The sequence below is a fragment of the Bactrocera oleae genome, chromosome 6 (genome assembly GCF_042242935.1).
Source record: "Bactrocera oleae isolate idBacOlea1 chromosome 6, idBacOlea1, whole genome shotgun sequence".
Lineage (NCBI taxonomy): Eukaryota > Metazoa > Arthropoda > Insecta > Diptera > Tephritidae > Bactrocera > Bactrocera oleae.
Genome location: NC_091540.1, coordinates 56,630,657 through 56,650,799, shown reverse-complemented (window position 1 = coordinate 56,650,799; position 20,143 = coordinate 56,630,657). Strand labels below are relative to the sequence as shown.

The window sequence follows — 20,143 nt, the reverse complement described above, 5'->3', positions numbered from 1 at the left end:
GTCTAATTTTGAACGCGGTTCCTATAAAGTCATCTTATACCATCTCAGAGATAAAATTTAATGTCTCTGGCGTGTTTAGTGCTTGATTTATCGCGCTTTTAGTAGTTTTTAACAGTACCGTTATATGGGGAGTGGGCGGAGTTGCCACCCAAATTAAACTATTTTCACACCGTCAATAGAAGTGCTAAAAAAATTTGCTTCTAGTGAATTTTGTTATTATAGCACTAGCGGTTTAAGAGATATGCACATTAAACCTATTAGAGGCGGGACCACGCCCACTTTTTAAAAAAAAGTTTTAACTGCATATGCCCCTCCCTAATGTGATCCTGTGTACCAAATAACAGTCTTGTATCTTATTGCGGAGCTTAGTTATGGCAAGTTATTTGTTTTTGATTAATGGCGTTTTGTGGGCGTGGCAGTGGTCCGATTACGCCCATCTGCAATACCAACCGTCTCACTACCAAGAAACATGTCTACCAAGTTTCATAAAGATATCTCAATTTTTTCTCAAGTTAGAGCTTGCACGGACGGACGGACGGACAGACAGTCACCCGGATTTCAACTCGTCTCTTCATCCTGTTCATTTATATATATATAACCCTATATCTAACTCGATTAGTTTTAGGTGATACAAACAACCGTTAGGTGAACAAAACTATTATACTCTGTAGCAACAGGTTGCGAGAGTATAAAAACTATAAGTCATGTCTCAGCGAAAGGTGAATGTGAAAAGTGTCGTTTGGTTATGTTGAAACTCCATATTAGGGTTCGACCATACTTGCTGATGTATGTAAACAATCAACTTTTCAAGAACCTTAAAGAAAGAAACTAGATATAGTTTAGGAATCAGCTTGAAGCCTCTGATCTGAAGTTGAAAAGTGTTGTCATGTCAAGCTCCTCGAAACCCAATTGATTTACAGTAATGTAATCTACAGTAATTTACAGATTGGTTTACAGTTATTGTAATAGCTGACAACAAATAACATGATCCGAACTCCAGTCTGTCCCTCTTCGATAGGTACATATATGTATTATATGTCTGTTCAGCATTTTAAATGCAAGCATGCGACACCAGCCGGATGACCACTTTTCCTAACTTGTAGAGTTCTTAAACAGACAGATCGCTCCTAAATTTTTCCTAAATCTTCCTATGACAATACAAGCCAAGTTAAACCAATTTTTGTTCCACTTTTATGATAATAACAATATAAAAATTTTCGATTTATCGACAAGTATGCCTGGATCAATTCCGTAGACTAATTTTAACTACTAACAGCTCCTCCATCATATGTAAATTAGAGAGGAGAGATCTAATTTCACTTCAACCAGACTGTGCTTTGACGGAGACGAGGAAAAATAGGTCGTCTACAAAGAAAGAGTCTTTAAAGGAAAATATCTTAAGTCTGATCATTTAATTTGGACCTGTACTGCCAACAATTAAAACATCTGAAGGAAGCAATCAACCTGAAGCGACCAGAAGAGAGGAATTATGTTCTATCAGGCCAATGCCAGACCATATACATCGAAAGTGACTCATCAGAAGCTGGTGCCACAACATAAGCTTGTGAAGTTCGACTCCCACAAGTTTTTGCCAATAGAGACGATTGAAGCCACCCTTAAAATGGCAAGATATCGAACAAACGGTGCATATTTGATCTAAATCAGATCGCTCTAACTATTCTAAATAAAACCTTCAATTTAATATAAAAATTATCATTTTTGCTAGACCTCATATAGCACTAAGATTTTTGACGTGATGTGATCTGATTTCAAAGCAGTACCGTATATAACGGTTTGTACAATATAATTTGACTGAATGTACTATATGTACACATAGTCTCATATTTACCGTTATGACAATAAAATTTTGATTCAATATTTTAAAGCGAACATTTACTGACATTTGCAACATGCTTAATAAAATATTAAATTATACTATTTATTATTTGTGTAGATGTATACGAGTGTAGTTTTGTGGGTGTGTAGGTGAGTGTGTATTTTAAGCTGTGTTTAGCACACCACTCATTTTACTATCGCAACAAAATCTATTCCCATTGAGGAATATAAAATAAAGCTGAGCATATGCCTGATTCGAATAAATTTTTCTCCTTTTAATATTTATTTCTAAAAAATAGAGGAAGGAGCAGTTATATACTTAAATTTATATGGAAGTGTATATGAATGTATGCGATTGGCTTTGAAGTTAAGTGACTGCGTGCAAAGATAACATGACTGCAAATACTTAGCTTGTTTGTTACGACACGCTGTCAAATCAAGTCACTGCTCTAAGCAGAGTCATTCCCACTTTTGGCATTAGGTATTTGGCACATACATATATACATATACTAGCACATATTTAAATTTACTCATTTTCCTCAATCATTCTCAGAACATTTTGAAAGAAATTGCTGTCAATGATTTACGCAATTCTTTCTTGCGGTGCAAAGATTCATTCACACATTCTTGTAACACTACTAAATGTATATGTATATATGTGCATATCTATGTACAATATATGTGTTTATACAAAGAGGCTCATCCATTATTCAGCAGCTTGTATTATCAGGCATGCAGAAGTGCCATAAAAATAGACTTTAATTTGACGTGTCAGTTTTTCTTTGCTGCATTCAAACAAGCATAGCAACACATACACACACTCATAAATGAATACATATACACATATATACGCAAAAATATTGTAACGATTTAAATATTTTACTAGGCTAATCATTTTCAGTTGATGTGCTTTAATATTATGGGTTTAAATAGTCACAATTTATTAAGAATATACACACTCATATGTACTTAAATGTCAGAATGTCCATTATTTCTCAAGTTCATTTCTTTTTCAAACGCTCCATGAAGTTACAAATTTTGCAATAAATATTTTATTTTTAAAGCAAATAAACCTAAAGCTTAAAAAAAGTGATATTCTATTACAAAATTTTCCGCTCGAAAAAAATCTGAAGCTTTTTTTTCATAAAAAGATGCCCTTAAAAGTTATCTACAGTTAACAGTAGGCGTCAAATGTACCGTATTCATAGAATCCACCATGTCGTATGAGCAACATGGAATGTATTGTATATATCAGTTCTATGAATACTCAGTACATTTGATGCATAACTTTGACTGCGTATAACTTTTAAAGGAATGCTTGCACGAAAAAAGAATTTCAGTACCTTTTTTTAAAGCGAAATATTTGGTATTAGAATATCACCTTTTTAAAGTTGTAGATTTACTTGCTTACTATATACTATACTTACTTGCTATACTATACAGGAGAAAAGAAATATGTTTTAAGCACGGTTTATATTGAAAATAAAAAGCTTGTTTTTAGTGCGAAAACTGAAACTTCGATATAGAAAAGGTAACTAGTTAAATAACGGACACCCTAAAACACTGATGGTATATCCATATAAACACAAATACACACATATGTATTTAATATGAACTGAACTCAGGTAAATTGCATAAATCTACATATTAAAAGTATCTAGCAAAGTGGCTATCTATATGTATTAATATATATATTTAGGTAAGAGTGTGCATGGTATTACCTTTTAAGTGCTGGCAAGTGCGGCAATCAGTGCATAATCATGCTTTAATATTGAGAGTGAAGCTCAAGCAATTTTAAACAGTATTGGATTACATACAGTTAGGTATCGCTAAGATTTTCTATTAAGTGGCGCAAATAGAATTCCAAGAACTTAGTGAAAAGTAATGAAGATTAATGGAAACGCGATGTATTACATAGGTATATACGAGTATATGTTCACAGACATACCACCTTTAATGGTATGACAGAGTTCCTTAGTCTGACGAGTACATGTATCTAGGTGACTAATACAATAAACAACCTGTGAGTTCACCTACAAGAGAGCCGAATTGTACACGTTCCTTTGACTTCCATTTAAGGCACTAAAGTACTAATTTTAGATTGAAGTTGCATACTATTTTTCGTACCTACGACAATTTCAGTTAAGCGAAATTTTACAAAATGAATGAAGTTCATAATACTCTAACATGTCTGCTGTGTCAATGAAAATCTTCTCTAAGTCCGAAACCATTAATATTATTCAGTATTATATTAATTTTGGCATCTACTGGATAACTGATTAGTCAAAGTCTCTTAAATTTTAAAGACCAAATAGGATTCATTAAAACAACAAACGATAACTTTGGCTGCACCCGAGCTATAATACTATAATAAAGATTATATAAACATATGTACTTGAATTTAATCGGAGAATAAGAAGTTTTCAAACCGGTATTTCAAAAACTGCGGGACTAGTTCGTGTATATACAAACAGACAGACAGGCAAGCAGACATGATTAAATAGCCTCTTCAACGTTTTCTTCTGGACATTACAAAGTACGTGGCAACTTAATTGCGGGTATAAAAATCGATAGTGACGTTGGATGCTGTACATCCACGAGATTTTACAAATAATAAAAATAATAAACTTGTTCTGGGGGTGCCAATTAGCTGCTAACTAACTAACGTTGATTATCTTCTCACATACATCTGTACTTTAATTAAAAAACCATGGCCAGATTAAATCTTCGCAAATTTACTTCAAATATATTTATATGTAAATATACTTCTTAATAAATGCTAAATATTTACTTCACGGCAGGCGTTTCTATTTCCGCTTAATTGGTTTCGTTGATGAAGATGCTTGACGACATTATAAGCGTTCATGCGGACAGCTTTTTGTATTTTGCCAGTATTTTGCTGTGGCGAAATGTCAGAAACATTGAGTAAGTGAGTTGTTAATTTTGACAGCGGATGGAATGTTCTGTTGGAGACAGTTGCTGTGCATCGGAGAGTAGGTGGATGTGACCATTGTGTTCTGCCGATATTAAAATCAATATGGTACTTAATCTCCCTCTGTGCTTTTGTTCGCTTCTTGGCAGTCAAAACGCTTCAAAGACAAGCGTAGGCATTATTATTTATATGCCAAATAAAATACTATGGGTCCATTTCACCTTATTTGCATCTATGATGATGAAATCAAAACGCGAATGCGACTTATATTTATTTTTGTATACAAGTAGATATACAAATGTTGTTAATACAGCGATAAAATTGAAATACTGCAAACAGACCTTGAGTGTGAAGTTTGGGTTGCAGGGCGGTTGACTTACTTCTTTATTTTTCTTGGTGATAATGGTGTTTAAGAAAAATCACCATAAGCTCTTCTAATATCACGCTAAACCAGTGTGACAAGAATTGAGTGAATGCTGTCGATAAACGTTCGTAGAAAGGTCGTAAAGGTTATATACGCACATATACACAGTAGGTGTGCATTGAAATAGAATGCTTAGAGCTACGTTTGGGAGACATTTGTATTTTAAGAACTCAGAAATTCAATGAAGAAGTAGCCTTTGATATATAAGGTTGAAAAACTCGGTGACTTGATTGTTGATCTTAAGTTAAAGACCATAGTTTTCTAAGTCAATTCCAGCTTATTCTTCTCGAGAATGTATAACTAAGGGAGAATGATTACTTATGGCAGACATAACTTTTTTATTATGAGAATATCGAACAACTGCATATCATGTCTCCAAAATATCGGAATTCAAGAATATTTTTGAACGAATTTTGGATGTAACGTGGAACGCTTTAGTTTTCACGAAGTTTGAGCATAGTATATTGAATAAAAATACCCAGCAGCACCTTCTAATCGCCAGTAAGTTTACTTTATTTTCTTTGTGGTATGGGGACCAAATATAAAGTTGTCAAATATCTCCCTTCCGCTTTTTTGCTCTTCATTCAATGCTATATAAAAAGTGTTCAGTGATCGGATTTAGTTAAAATATGCGCCGTTTTGTTCGTTGATCTGTTTCCATCTAGACGGCAACTTCATAATACCCTCCTCCCCCTCTCCTTATTTGCGAAGAATTCGGACAGCCACTTTTCACAAGCCTCTTTTGAGTTCAACTTCACACCACCAAGGGCATTCGCCATGGACAGGAACAGGTGGTAATCACTTGGCGCTACGTCCGGGCTATATGGTGGATGCGATAAAACCTCCCATCCGAGCTCTCGTAGCTTCTGACGAGTCATCAACGAAGTGTGTGTTCTGGCGTTGTCCTGGTGGAACACTACACCCTTCCTGTTGGCCAATTCTGGACGCTTCTGGTCGATCGCCTGCTTCAAGCGGTCCAGTTGTTCGCAGTAGATGGTAGAATTAAGCGTCTGGCCATATGGGAGCAGCTCATAGTGGATGATTCCCTTCCAATCCCACCAAACACACAGCAAAACCTTCCTGGCCGTCAATCGCGGCTTGGCCACTATTTGGGACGATTCACCGGCCTTTGACCACGACCGTTTTCGCTTGATATTGTCGTATGTGATCCATTTTTCGTCGCCAGTCACCATCCGCTTCAAGAATGGGACGAGTTCGTTTCGTTTCAGCAGCATATCGCAGGCGTTGATTCGGTCCAGAAGGTTTTTTTGCGTCAAATTATGCGGCACCCAAACATCAAACTTTTTTTTGTATCCAGCCTTCTGCAGATGGTTCAAAATGGTTTGGTGACTAACTCCCATCTCCTGGGCGATGTCACGAGACGCCATATGCCGGTCTAACTCGATGTATTCCATGATTTGATCGGTATTTGTCGTCACAGGTCTTCTGCCGGCTGGCTTATCCATGGTGTCGTTTTCACCGGCTCTGAATCGTCGAAACCATTCCTCCGCGGTTTGAAGTGATAGAGTACCATCCCCCAAAACACCGTTAATCTCACGGAACGTTTCTCTAGCGGATTTGCCTTTAACGAAGGAAAACTTTAAAATAGCGCGAATTTCGGCGTTAGTGAACTCCATGTTTACACGTCTATAACTGTTGAACGCAATATCCAAACTAATCATGCATAGCGTTGTTTTGTAGGTTATGTCAAGACCTTTCAAATTATGTATAGTGTTGCCAGATACGAGCTCTGTAGCGCTTTCTACATAGCCGCGAAATTCAAAAGACAAAAAATCGGAAGGGAGATATTTGACAACCTTACATTAAGATATCGAAAGAAGGATATCCTCGTAGACCCTACAAATCTAGAAACACAATGTATTATGTAAACGCAAATGCTGCCATATAGTATTATACAATAATATCCCACTTAAGAAAGCAGTTGTTTAATGAAGGTCCGACTTCTCTAGCCTTCGGAAGCACCTATAAAATGAAGAAAATAGTTGAAAACGGTCTCACAGATGCTTGAAACAGCTCTGGAAACGTTAATCAAGAAAAAAAAACTTTCTTTACAGAGTGTTATACGACGTCGAAAAATCTATTTATGAAACAATAACACATACAAGTGGAGCAAATAATTTGTGGATTTTAAGCACCAAATGTGGTTATTTGCCTTCCCCACGGTATGTGGATGTTTCGACAAGTTCGGACATTTGTAAGAGAGTAGCTTTTATACAATCTAATCGCCAGATGTCGCAAAGCTTAACTCACAAATTGTCTGGGTGAAAATGCAGCAAAAGTTTTAGTGCTATCATTTCAACGACACTAGCAATATAAAAATTAAGGTCGATGTAAAAACGTTAATATTCGATAATGCGCTTTTTTTCTGGAAATTATTATGTTTGTATGTGTGTTCGGATGCTGTCACATCTGTCATTTGAATCTAAGAATCAGTAAAAAATTATCGTAAAATTGAAATAATTTGAAGACTTACTTGTCAAAGCACTTGTTGTGGCTACTAAGTAGATGCGATTGAATATTCAAGTGTATGTGCATGTATATATATGTATGTAGATATTTAACCAGATGTATGTGTATATATATATGATATATATGACTTCTTTTAATATATTGCAATTTATATAAGCAGTAACAAGTCACTCCTAGTTAACAAACAATTTTCACCCTGCAGTAGTCGTAAAAGGTTTCGACAAATTAACCGCAGCGGGGCGGCAGGCTAAAGAAGGCTTTATGGTAATCGCTTAAAAAATCAAGCTGAAAATGGCGAAGACGACTACGAAGTCATGACCAAAGGTGACACGCACGCAACATATGTGTGTGTGTTTATGTACATAAATACTAATATATAAATTTACTTAGCATTTCTATGTATTTAATTATATGCATTTGGGCTTTGCACGAAGCGCGTTTATGATGCACATGATACCTTTTTATGTAAATTCTCCGGAAATTTGAGGAAAAAGCCTATTAAGTGCATTTATTTCGACGCCCTACATTTACGGTTACGTCTAAATCTTCAAAACAATTACGGGTTTTTTATATTTATACCTTGTACAGGTTAAGTTTGCCACGAAGTTTGTAGCACCCAGAAGAAAAACTCCAGATAGCCTATAGTGTATATATACATATGTATAAATAAATGATCACCATGTAGAGCTGAGTTATTTTAGACTGAATATACGAATATGAGTATACGCTCAGTTTTTGAGTTTTCCTTGACAAGAAGCTGCTCTCTTTTCGGAATCGCCGATATTAGAACACTATGGGTTATGACTGTTATACAAACTGAACGATCGCAACGAATTTCTTGTATGGAAAACTTTTTTTATTTAACAAGATATCTTCAGGAAATCTGGCATATATTATTGTTCAATGCTAGATTCCCCGAACAAATTGCTTAGATCGGATCGGACTTCTATAGTATTCTAGCTGCCATTAAACTGACCACTCTAGATAAAGATCTTTTGTTTACCCTTTTTTGCTATAAGAAATGCTCTTGTGAAACCGGTTATAGCTTCGGTGTAACGGATGGTAACGTTTTTCTTGTTCCGTGTAAAAATGTATAAAATGTAAAACAGATTAGGTGTTTTATATGGATTCGCTTTTATTTAAGATATATGTAGATATTTTTATACTACTATATAGATTAACTTATTATTTAGAGTTCTTTATGAATTGCCTTTCTTACATTCGCCACAATAAAACTGTGCACACGAACAATATGCAATAACAGCTGTATAAATTTATATATTTACAAAGGAATTTGAACTTTTGGCTCAGCGGTAATAAAAGTCTTATGATGTATATATATATACATATATATATGTGTACAATTTTCGTTATTTCTGAGTTGATTTTTTTAATGGACGCCCGTAAAGTTTCAGTTTTTGACCTAAAAAAATTATCCAGTGTACAGTACACCATGTCGTATAAGCAACACAGAATTCATAAATCACTTGTATAGAAGGCTCAGTACAGTTGACGTATAAATTTGACTGCGTATAAATTTTAAAGGATCTTTTTTGAAATTGATAAGACGTTTTTGAAAAGCGCTAAGTTTTAAAATTTTTCAAAGTTGTAGACTGACTTGCTTATGGCAAAATATCAAAATATTCCATGTTACGTACATTGAAAAAAGATATGCGATTTATTTATTTGTGCTTGTATAGATTTTCTCTTTGCTGGTGTTCATCTTTAACGCTTTTTCATACAATACTGAGCAAAGAAATCACAAAATTATATCGGAAGTTTTTTTAGCACGAAGTCTAATTTTTCTAACACTATACCATAAACGCGAAATACAGGTTAGCATTTATTTAAAAACTAAACGATTTTTGTTTACTAGACCTTATTGTAAATTGCTCTTACCCTGAGTAATAGATTGGAATGTATTCATGATATTTGTATGATTTATGGTATTGGCGGTTGCTATTTCTATAAACATTAACCGGACGATGCAAAATCACGATCCTCTTGTACTTCCCTAAGATTTGAGTTTGATTCGTTAAAAATTAATATCCGTCAGATAACTAACAGACAACCTGAAGTTTTCCCCTTTGACCAAAATGAAAAGTTTATAAAAAAAAAATTGCAACAAGTAAGGAAGGGCTAAGTTCGGGTGTAACCGAGAATTTTATACTCATGCACCTTGCAAGGATCAAGGCCGGCTAAATACCTTCAGGTGTTGGCAAAACTTTATATTAAAAAATATTCCGAAAGAATTCATTGACCTAAACGGTTCATAGTCAGCTGGAAAGTTGGAAATCACTATACAGGGTATATTGTGGGCAAAGAAAAGTCTGAGCTTATTGCATTGACCTTTGACATTGTTAAGATATACTCGAGAAGATATTTTTAAGAATTTTACAAATGTATAGCTCATATATTGGCCGATATATGTGGTATAAAGTCAGCTGGAAGTCTCAAAATATTTCTATTAGGGATATGGAACCTAAGAGAAGTATTGACCCGATTCAATCGATTTTTGACATGCAGACATATTATTATCAGGAAATGATTCCCTCCGAATTCCAATCATATATCTCATACATTGAACGATAATTTTGGTAAAAAGTCAACCATGGACACTGGGGTTCATTTTCGTTATGCGAAGGCTTGAACAATTATGTCCCGATATTGACAGTTTTTAGGTTTGAGATGACATATTTTCAAGGCACTCTTGAAGCACCTGAAGTGGGTTTATGATTATGAGGTCGAAACTGTCCAACAATCTAACGAATGGCATTTTAAAATTGAGCCGAAACCGAAAAAACCAAAATTCGCTAAAGTCACTCAAGGCCATCTAAGCCAAAGCTTGTATCAAGTGGGTGAAAACACTATTTTGTGGCCGAAACCTTTGAATGTTTATTAAGGAAAAACATGTACAGTTATTTTACTCATATAATTCTCTATCTGAAGCCATCACATTTGACCGTTTTCTGGCAACTTGTGGATTCCATCTCAAAAAAACTGCTCCGCTTGGCGGCTCGTTCTGTATTGACCGGAATGTGAAAATGTTTTTTGTTGTCAGTCTGAGTCAAATTTGATCAAATTCTTATTGAGATGGCATGAGCATAATCATTATCTTTCCTTCCAACACTATTCTCTCTTTTCAAAAAACTTTAGAATGCTTGTTTTAAATAACAAATTTCCACCTCAAACCATTTATTAATTAAATTTGTTGGCCCTTCGCACTTGAACTAACTTTTCAGTTATCCCAAAGAAAAACTAGACACACTTAAAACTCTAAAAACAAAGCACACATATACATACACATTTGAAGTCGTGTATAAAGCATAAGAAATAACAGCCGCGATCATACCATACAAGAAGTCAGACTAATGTCGGCAATATGGCAAACACAAAAATGTTTCGCAAAAGTAAACACAAAACTTAACTTCCAAAAGAAACACATGCGGTGTCTGAAATTAACTTATAAGTTTATATATAAGTTTATTTAGCGCGTTTTAACTTTGGTAAATATAGACCACATTCAAGGCTAAATATTTACCTTTGCGTCTGTACTTATTTATCTATATGTATATATATACATATCTATATGTATATATATATATTATATATTTATTTAATACCGAAAATAATAATTACAACCGTTCGACTCATATCATCATCATGCTATTAACTCATCATTAATCATTTTGCCTTTCCGAACAGCATTTTGCTATTAATTTGCAAGCGAAAATACACGAATACGCTCAATTCTGAGCGAACAAACTGCAAAAAGAAGCCATTTGTCTAGTACCAGCATCTTTCATTCACAAACTCTTTACTCTCTATGTTTAACAGTAAATTAACATGTGAAAGCGGCAGAAAAGTCGATAAATTTAACTCAATACAAGAGAGATATGTAGATTGAAGTTGTAAAACTGCTTTTTCGATAACTATTTCCATTTGAGTGGGGAGTGAAGAAAATGGTGGCGTAAATGTTATTGTGATCAAAAGTTGAAACAGGAAACGAATTGACTTTTTCAGTCAAGCCCTCGACAAAGTCCAAAACCAAATAAATCTCAAAATTATCGAGGATTCTGCTAAGACGAGTAATTTGTATACCCGATATTTCCTCTGCAAAGCTGTAGAAGCAAGAGACAGAACAATCAAGAAGGATGTGATGAGTACATTCTGCCTCACCGTCATTGCAATGAGCTGATTGCTAATATCCTCTCTGCTACTCATACAGATTTTAAACAGTTGTAGAAAACCCTTAAAATCATTTAATTTTAGATGTGATTGATGATGATTCCCTAAATATTTTATCTCTAAGCAGTACTTGCTATCATTATCCTCCTTAGAAAAGAGAAATAAGTACTAGATATAATCTTGGCGTGACCTGGCTCTCTAATGGTAGCTTAATAAGTAAAATGCCGATCTTGAAATATTTATTTGTGTACCAAAGACATTTTAAATATCCTTCATTTGATTTCAATATTAAAATATCAATTTTGGGTGGCAACGTTTTTCAAGTATACTTCTGACTGGAAATATACTTAAATAGATTTAATGATAGTTCTTTTAAAAAAATATATCCAACCTTACGATATAAAAAATATCACACAGATGGCAACACCTCTCAATAATATTTTGAACTTTCAGTCTCCTTTAATCAGTTTGTTTCGATACTCCTTTTGAAATTATACATTTATCTCATAAATTTTTTAGAAATACATATTTAAATATGTGGCATCGCTGCCTAAAAAACTATTCAACTTAAAATCTTTGTAACTTATTTAGTTTGATATTAATAATGTAATTTTTTTTAACTTATCAATTTGTTTTGATCCCAACCTCTCCGAGATTTTATTAACAAATTTCATTACTAACTGGGGCTAAGCTCGAGAAAGTTTTGGTGGAATGGTTGTATATTACTACCCCTGAAAGAATATCAAAATGTGATAAACCAGGTTTACAAGCGGATCTGTTGTAAAATTAAAATGTGGGATGGCACATGACAGATCAAAAGCCAATAATATTCTGAAATATTATGAAAATTATCAAAGGAGAATGCAATCTCGAGTTCTTTGAAATTGGTCCCAACCGAACTTAGTATTTCTTAATATTTTTATTTTACTCTTTTTTTGCTGAACAGTTTATATTAAGTTTGTCACGAAGTTTGTAACACCCATAAGGAAGTCTGAGACCCTATAAAATATATACATTAATGATCAGCATGATGAGCTGAGTTGATTTAGCCATGTCCGTCTGTCTGTCCGTCTCTCTGTATATGTGCAAACCAGTCCCTCAGTTTTTAAGCTATCGATCTGAAATTTTGCACCTATCGATATCGGACCACTATAGCATATAGTTGCCTTACAAACTGAACAATCGGAATAAAGTGCTTGCATGGAAAACTTTTTTATTTGACGAGGTAACTTCACGAAATTAAGCACGGGTTATTGTTTAAGGCAACAAGGTATTATTCGTAGAAATCGTTCGGATCGGATCAATATATCATATAGCTGCCATACAAATGGAACGATCGGAATCAAGTTCTGTAAAGGGTGTTATGGCTTCGGTGCAACCAAAGTTAACGTTTTTTCTTGATTTTATTATAATTTGTAACTTGTTTTAAATTTCCCTCAGTTTGCCACCCAGTACTTGACCCATTTTTGTAAGGCTTTGTACATACATACATGCATCGTATCTACATTTTTGTCTGGATATAAAAGAGCTTTTATTACACACAAGAATTTATTCAAAAATAAAGTTCTTTTACGATTCGTTTGCAGACAATACAAAAACATATATACACACACATAGTTGGATCAATTTTAATGAAGTCGTTTGCTTGTGTTTCAACCCTAAAAGCAGATCATCAACATTAAATAACTCAAAATAATGTATATGAAAATAAATACAGAAAATCTTGAAAATAAATGCACTTAACGTTTTGTAGCATCTTTTTTTGCTAATGATAATAATGATGACTCAGTTTTATACCAAACATCTCAAAACCGCACTAGTGAAATTGGTTTAAATTCAATAAGAATAAACTGTATATACCTCGAAAGAGGTCTGAAGAGGTGTATGTCCTATAAGTGGCTCTTTTACCTTTTAATATGGTTGCCATATAAACCTTGTCATATACAAAAGTTTTAAGGAATTGTGAATTTTGCATTGATTTTATTTGGACAGCTCAATTCTCCAAGGTCCGGTCCTTATAATAAATAGACATTTTATTAATTCAAGATATCAATTTAACTCCTAGTTTTTGCACAAAAGTTGTTATCTTATATTATATTAAATTACCTTATTACTTCCAAGAGAATTTGGAATATATCATACGTCTCATATTTCTGTATAGATCATCAAATATGACCTGCAAAAAAAAAAAACTGTAAATAATTATTTCAAAGAAAAATGTATAACAATTATAGTTTAAATTAAACAGGGGAACGCAGAAATGATTTTGAGGACAGACGTTTTAACCGTAAGCTGTTCGATGTAACCGGAAGAGACCCGAAATTTTACCAGAATAAGCACTTCAGCGCTTTTCAAGAACTATTTGTTATGGAATGAAACTTTACTTGTGTTCGTTGTGTGTATGTGACCGTTGTTGGTTCGGTCAGCAAGTTTCTTAAATATATAACTTTGTATGCATGCAACTACTGCATAGTTAAACCCCTCAAACCGTCAAAGGGTACGGAAATCATCAGGCAGCCCTTATGGTAACCAGCCAAGAGAGTAAACTGTCATACCAGTTCAGCTCATACCTCGAATTGGTCGGAAATCGTTTGGCCTTATTATGGAACCTAAATAAATGTATGTATATATGGCATATATTTGCTCATTTTGGTAGCTATGTGATATACACATAGTGTACTTCATTTACCACAGTGCTTTAGTTGAAACTTTTCTTGTACTTTTAAGACATAAAATAACAAACAAAAGAAAATATTTGTTGGTATCTTTGTGTTTTTGTTCATACTTGGTTGTAATGAGGCCAAAAGTCTATAATAAATATTTTCTAAAACAAAAGACTTGGCCGCAGTCCACATTTTACAAACCCCATCAATTCAGCGAGGTAACTTTTGCAAATATATAATATTATATATACAAACATATACATGCATATATATGACTATATGTACATAGAAGCCAACTTTTGATAAAGATTGCCAACACATTTAAAATTAAAGTGGAAAAATTGCATGGATAACTTAAAAATAAATTTCAATGGCATTAAAAGATGGTTAAGAGCTATTTAATTTCCATTTAGAACTAGAGCACTCAAAAAGACGAAAAGCGGAGCTAGGTTCGGGTGCGGTACAAAATTTTATACTCCCACAATTTGTAAGAACTAAAGTTATAAAAATATTTACTTACTTGTATTGCGGCTAGGGTAGTTCAGAGACCGATTTCAGCGAATTTCGACTTCAATGGAAAGCTCGAAATGCATTATATTAGCTAAATGCAGTTAGCAGTCAAACCACAATATCATTTAAAATATGCTTATTCTCTTATTTCATTTTCATCACCTTTGTCATGACGATGGCGGACACATAAGCCTATTGTCATCAGTAGCTGTCTTTGATTCGCTACAACTTTAAATATGATGAAACGAACACACATCTGGTATAAATCATAGACTGGCATAATAAAATAAATATTAGACATAAATAGATAGCAAGAGATTATCACATTTTAATTAGAAATCTATATGCTCACTGGCATAGATTTAAACTGTATAACTCTCATTGCTCTTTTAATTCCTTGACAAGAGAGAGAAGAAGTGACATATCGAAAACAACTGGTATATCATATTAGTTTAAAGAAAAATTATACGTTTTTACTATATTTGGGTTTTGGTTGAGTACTTGCAGTCTTCTGGTTTCTTCTTGATTACAAAACTCTCATTTAAAATGAACTCCGCACTTCGAAAAATACCAGCAATATTTCTAGGATTTATTGTTGCCTTAACTGTCTTAAATTCCCTTAATGGTAGTCAAGGTTTATTTATGAGTCTGTTCGTTACATCCTAACAAATTAATTGATCGTGTATACATATGTAAAAATATCAAAGTCCCATCGCCCCCGACTTAAATTAGAGAGAATACGTCTGCAACTCTTATACTTATAAAATCATCCGCTCTTTAAACCCATTTGAAAATGGCAGACAACATGCCTTAAAGTTATTAAAAACAATAAAAAAAACGTTGACTTCGTTTAATACCCTTTACAGATACAAAGGTTCCTCACAATAAGTTGATTCCGATCTATTGTAATTTCGCGAAGATGTCTCGTCAAATGAAAGAGTTTTCCATACAAGCACTTTATTCCGATCGTTCAGTTTGTATGGCAGCTATATACTATAGTGGTCCGATCTATACAATTTCTTCGGAAATTACATTGTTGCCTTAGAAAATAACTCATGCCAAATTTCGTGACGATATTACTTCAAACAAAAAAATTTCCCACACAAAGACTTGCTTCCGATTGTTCAGTTTGTATGACAGCTATATGCTATAGTGGTCCGATATCGGACGTTCCGACAAATGAGCAGACTCTTAGTGAGAAAAGGACAGGAGCAAAATTTCAGATCGATAGCTTAAAAACTAAGGGACATAGGAATGAACTCAGCTCATCATGCTGATCATTTATGTATATATTTTATCTCCGACGTTTCCTTCGGGGTGTTACAAATTTCGTGGCAAACTTAATATACTCTGTTCAGGATATAAAAATAAAAATCTACTGCTGGGACTCTTAGATTGTAGAAGTATTCAATTCTCGTTGCTTACTGAAAAATGCTCTCGTCGTTTGCGTCAAGCTATTCGTCTGAAACGGACGGAATTATGGGCAAACAGCTCTTGGTTATTTCATCTGATAATGCACCATGTCTTAAAGGCTATACTGGAAAAATACTATTCCGACTGTTTCGTGGACTGGAAAAAGCATTGGCAAAAGTGCTTTTTATCGGAGGAGAATGAAAATGAATTACTTTGAAGAGAATGAAATTGATTTGGAAGAATAAATAAAGAATTTACATTTATAAACAAATTGCCTTATGAATTACAGTCGAATAAATATAAAACAATCAAGGTTAAGACCGTTTCACTTACCACTTTCCCTTTTTTTGCTTGATAACTCATACTTTAAGAACGATGCGTATAAATCAAAGGACTTGTCAGAATAAACTCTTTGCTTCCCGAACTTCTCTCTAATAAAAAATGGAATCAGCCATCATTGTTTTACACTATCTCAGCTATTTTACTGTTTTCTCTACAAAAATTAGCTGGCTGACAATTCATTGTTTAAAAATTTCAATTTTTTCAGTTTTTGCACAAATTGCTCTGGCTATTTAATGTAGCTTAAGCTTTCTCTGTGTTAATTAAATTGAATTAAAAATGTCAAACATAAAAAAGTAAATTTTAGAAAAATAACAAAACAACAAACACATTGGGTTGTTGTGAAAGCAGTTTTCCGCTGTGTTATTACAAAAAATACACAGTGACTGTCATTTCTACATCCCACATTATAAGATAACATTTTATTATCAAATGCACTAAAACACCCAACTCATTCATAATCTTCGCTTGACAATCACATGTCTCCACTTCATTTTATTAGTGCGAGCATAAACTTTTTTCATAGCTTACAAGCCATTGAATGCCGGTACTAATATAGCACGACACTACGGTATATATGTCTCTATGTATGTCTGTATATGCGACTGACCAACTAACCGACTTGTCGTGCTCGCTCATTGTTGAAACTTACAAATAGCTTTAGGTCCATCTAGACGACTCTTAATTGTTTCTATTTGGCAAAATGAAAAAGGGATGCGTTTCACGGGCAAGTGAGCAAATAGCAAGCTAAGTGTTTTTGACATATTGAAATTTGAACAAGAGTTCTTGGAAGCCACTCTAATTCAAGAAAATTCCCATAAGCCTATTTTATTAATCAATAAAAAATATTGACTCTCAGACTACAGTAAGTTTAAAAAAAGTGCTTGAAACCATAACTTTGTTGGGTAAAATTTTTATTGACGGAATTATATCAAGAACAAGAAAAAATGTTTACTTCGGTTGCACCGCATCTATAATACCCTTCAGAAATACAAAGTCTCCTCACAAGAACTTGACTCCAATCGATCAGTTTGTGTGGCAGCTATATGCTATAGTCATCCGATCTATACAATTTCTTCGGAGATTGTATTGTTGTCTTAGGAGATAACTCATGCCAAATTGTGATAATATATCACTATATGCTATAGTGGTCCGATATCGGCCGTTCCGACACATGACCAGCTCTTGTTGAGAAAAGGACAGGTGCAAAATTTCAGACCGATAACTTGAAAACTGAGGGACTAGTTTGCATATATAGAGACAGACAGACGGGCATGACTAAATCAACTCAGCACATTATGCTGATCATTTATGCATATATTTTATAAGGGTTCCTTCTGGGTGTTACAAACTTGGTAGCAAACTTAATATACCCTATTCAGGGTATAAAAATGTCTGTCAATTGGCCATTTATATAATATATGTAAAATTTATACAAAATATGTAACGACTTTTGTTCAAGTTGTGATCTCTATTATCCCCCAAGTCACCTTCTTTCTGAGGTAATTGATTTTTATAAGACTTATTTTTATATAAAATAACACTTTAAAGCTTTCGTTAACTGCTAGGAGGCGAAAAAATTGTTGCAATAGCTTAAAGTCTTACTCGACCTGAACTCACAACCCACCAAGTGATAATCATGTAGATTCATATATATCTACAATTATGCAAATTGAACGACTTTGTAGGCAATCACCTCGTTGTTAAAACTATTTTCACAAAATTTTTTAAAAGTACTTTTCGGGTGTTTTCAGTGGGGAATGGAGTCTGAATTCTACTTTTATCATATCCTGTCATAAATCAAATGATTGTTCGTCGGATTGTCTCATGGCAGGAAAAATGGAAAAGAGCACATGAGTGTATACTTATGAATCAGGCAACAACTTAATACCAAGCGAAACGATATTGAGAAACGTAAGGAATCAAAACTCTCCATCAAAGCATTTCCGTCGACTTGTGCTACATATTTATTAAGACAAAATGCCGACATTATCTTGGATGAATTTATAAATCGCTTACCATGATGTCCCTAGCTATCTTACTTAATGCTATTGGGTTCCTCAGGGTTAATAATATTCTAGGAGTATATAAGAACTTTGGGTCTAGTTATATGTCATAATATAATAATAATAATAAGAATCAATGTTCTCAATTTAATCATAATATACGAAATAATATATTGATAACTATTTCATGAAAATACCCGAGACAGGTTTAGATATGCCTTTCTTGATGGTATTTTATAGAAAAAAAAGTATATTATTCAATTTTCAAGTTATTTTATTTTCGTTAAACTTCATCAAGTTTGTTACACTGTGCCACACATTGTCTGCAGTACATCTGTAACATTTCGTTTAACTCGTGAAAATCGCCGGTCAATGAAAGCGATGCATGACGAAGGAAAATAGAAAAACTTAAATTTCATCTCATTTGTCACTGAGCCAAGAAAGTACTCATTTTGTACTACAAATTCGGCCATTAAATCGCTCTTGAAATTAGAAGATTAATAATGTTGGCAGTTTATATTCTTTCTCATCTGTAAAAGTACTGTTGTTATTAACATTGTTTGTTTATAAATAGCTTACTCTGAAAACCGGATGTGCTAAGAGGTCATCAGCTTATCAATCACTTGTTTGCTTCGCCGACGCACTTTTCTAATATTTTTATGTAGTAAAAAGAAGTATCTTATTAAAAATAAAGTTTTATTTTGAAATCCACATGGACCATTACCACGCTCAAAAAATTCCAATAATCGAAAAATATAAAATGCTAATTAAACTTCAAAACGTAAAAATTAACATGTTAGGGAGGGTGATTAGCCCTAATAAGCACCACTCAGTAGTAGCTCTATAGCATTTACTGGTACAGTGCGGAAATAAGGCATATCGTTAAAAACCACTAGCGCACAGTGTGCGAGCTCACAGTTAGTATTCCCGCTCTACTGTCGGAGTGAATGCTCACCTCCCTAAAAGAGACTGCACTACGGAGCAATACATCTACTTTTGCGTTGAAAAACTGTTTTCCCTATTCGCCTTGACTTATACTCTACTTTTCTATAAAATATATAAATATTTTAATAAGTGTATGAGCATAAATAAGTGGATGGCTGTGAAAAAAAAGAAACAACACTGAATATAAACTTTATTCACTTGCCCGCGAGCGTAACGGAATTGCTGCAAAATCGTAACTTTTATACACCAGAGAACTTTCAAACAAACTGCGAAACACGTGTTCAAATAAATTTTGCTGCGAAAGCGCAATCAGCGTTGGGCGCTATTAGCCTCGGGAATCGCACGGAACACTTATCACTTTATCAAAATTAAATCAGCCGAAAAAAGGCTCAGTTAG

The 20,143-nt window shown here is 33.9% G+C and overlaps 1 protein-coding gene across 10 annotated transcripts in view; it reads right to left on the bottom strand.

Annotated features, from left to right (window-relative positions):
- Window positions 1-20,143, bottom strand: part of CrzR (corazonin receptor) — a 75,921-nt gene that overhangs the window by 42,596 nt on the left and 13,182 nt on the right. For 5 of the 10 annotated variants that reach the window (XM_070111279.1, XM_070111285.1, XM_070111280.1 and 2 more), the window contains exon 2: window positions 13,977-14,046. The exons of 1 other annotated variant lie outside the window; for it this stretch is intronic. The gene's annotated coding sequence lies outside the window, so the exon portion shown is untranslated. Of the gene's footprint in view, window positions 1-13,976; window positions 14,063-15,053; window positions 15,292-20,143 lie in introns of those variants that run through there. 4 more of the 10 variants (XM_070111281.1, XM_070111287.1, XM_070111282.1 and 1 more) reach the window with 3 other exon arrangements.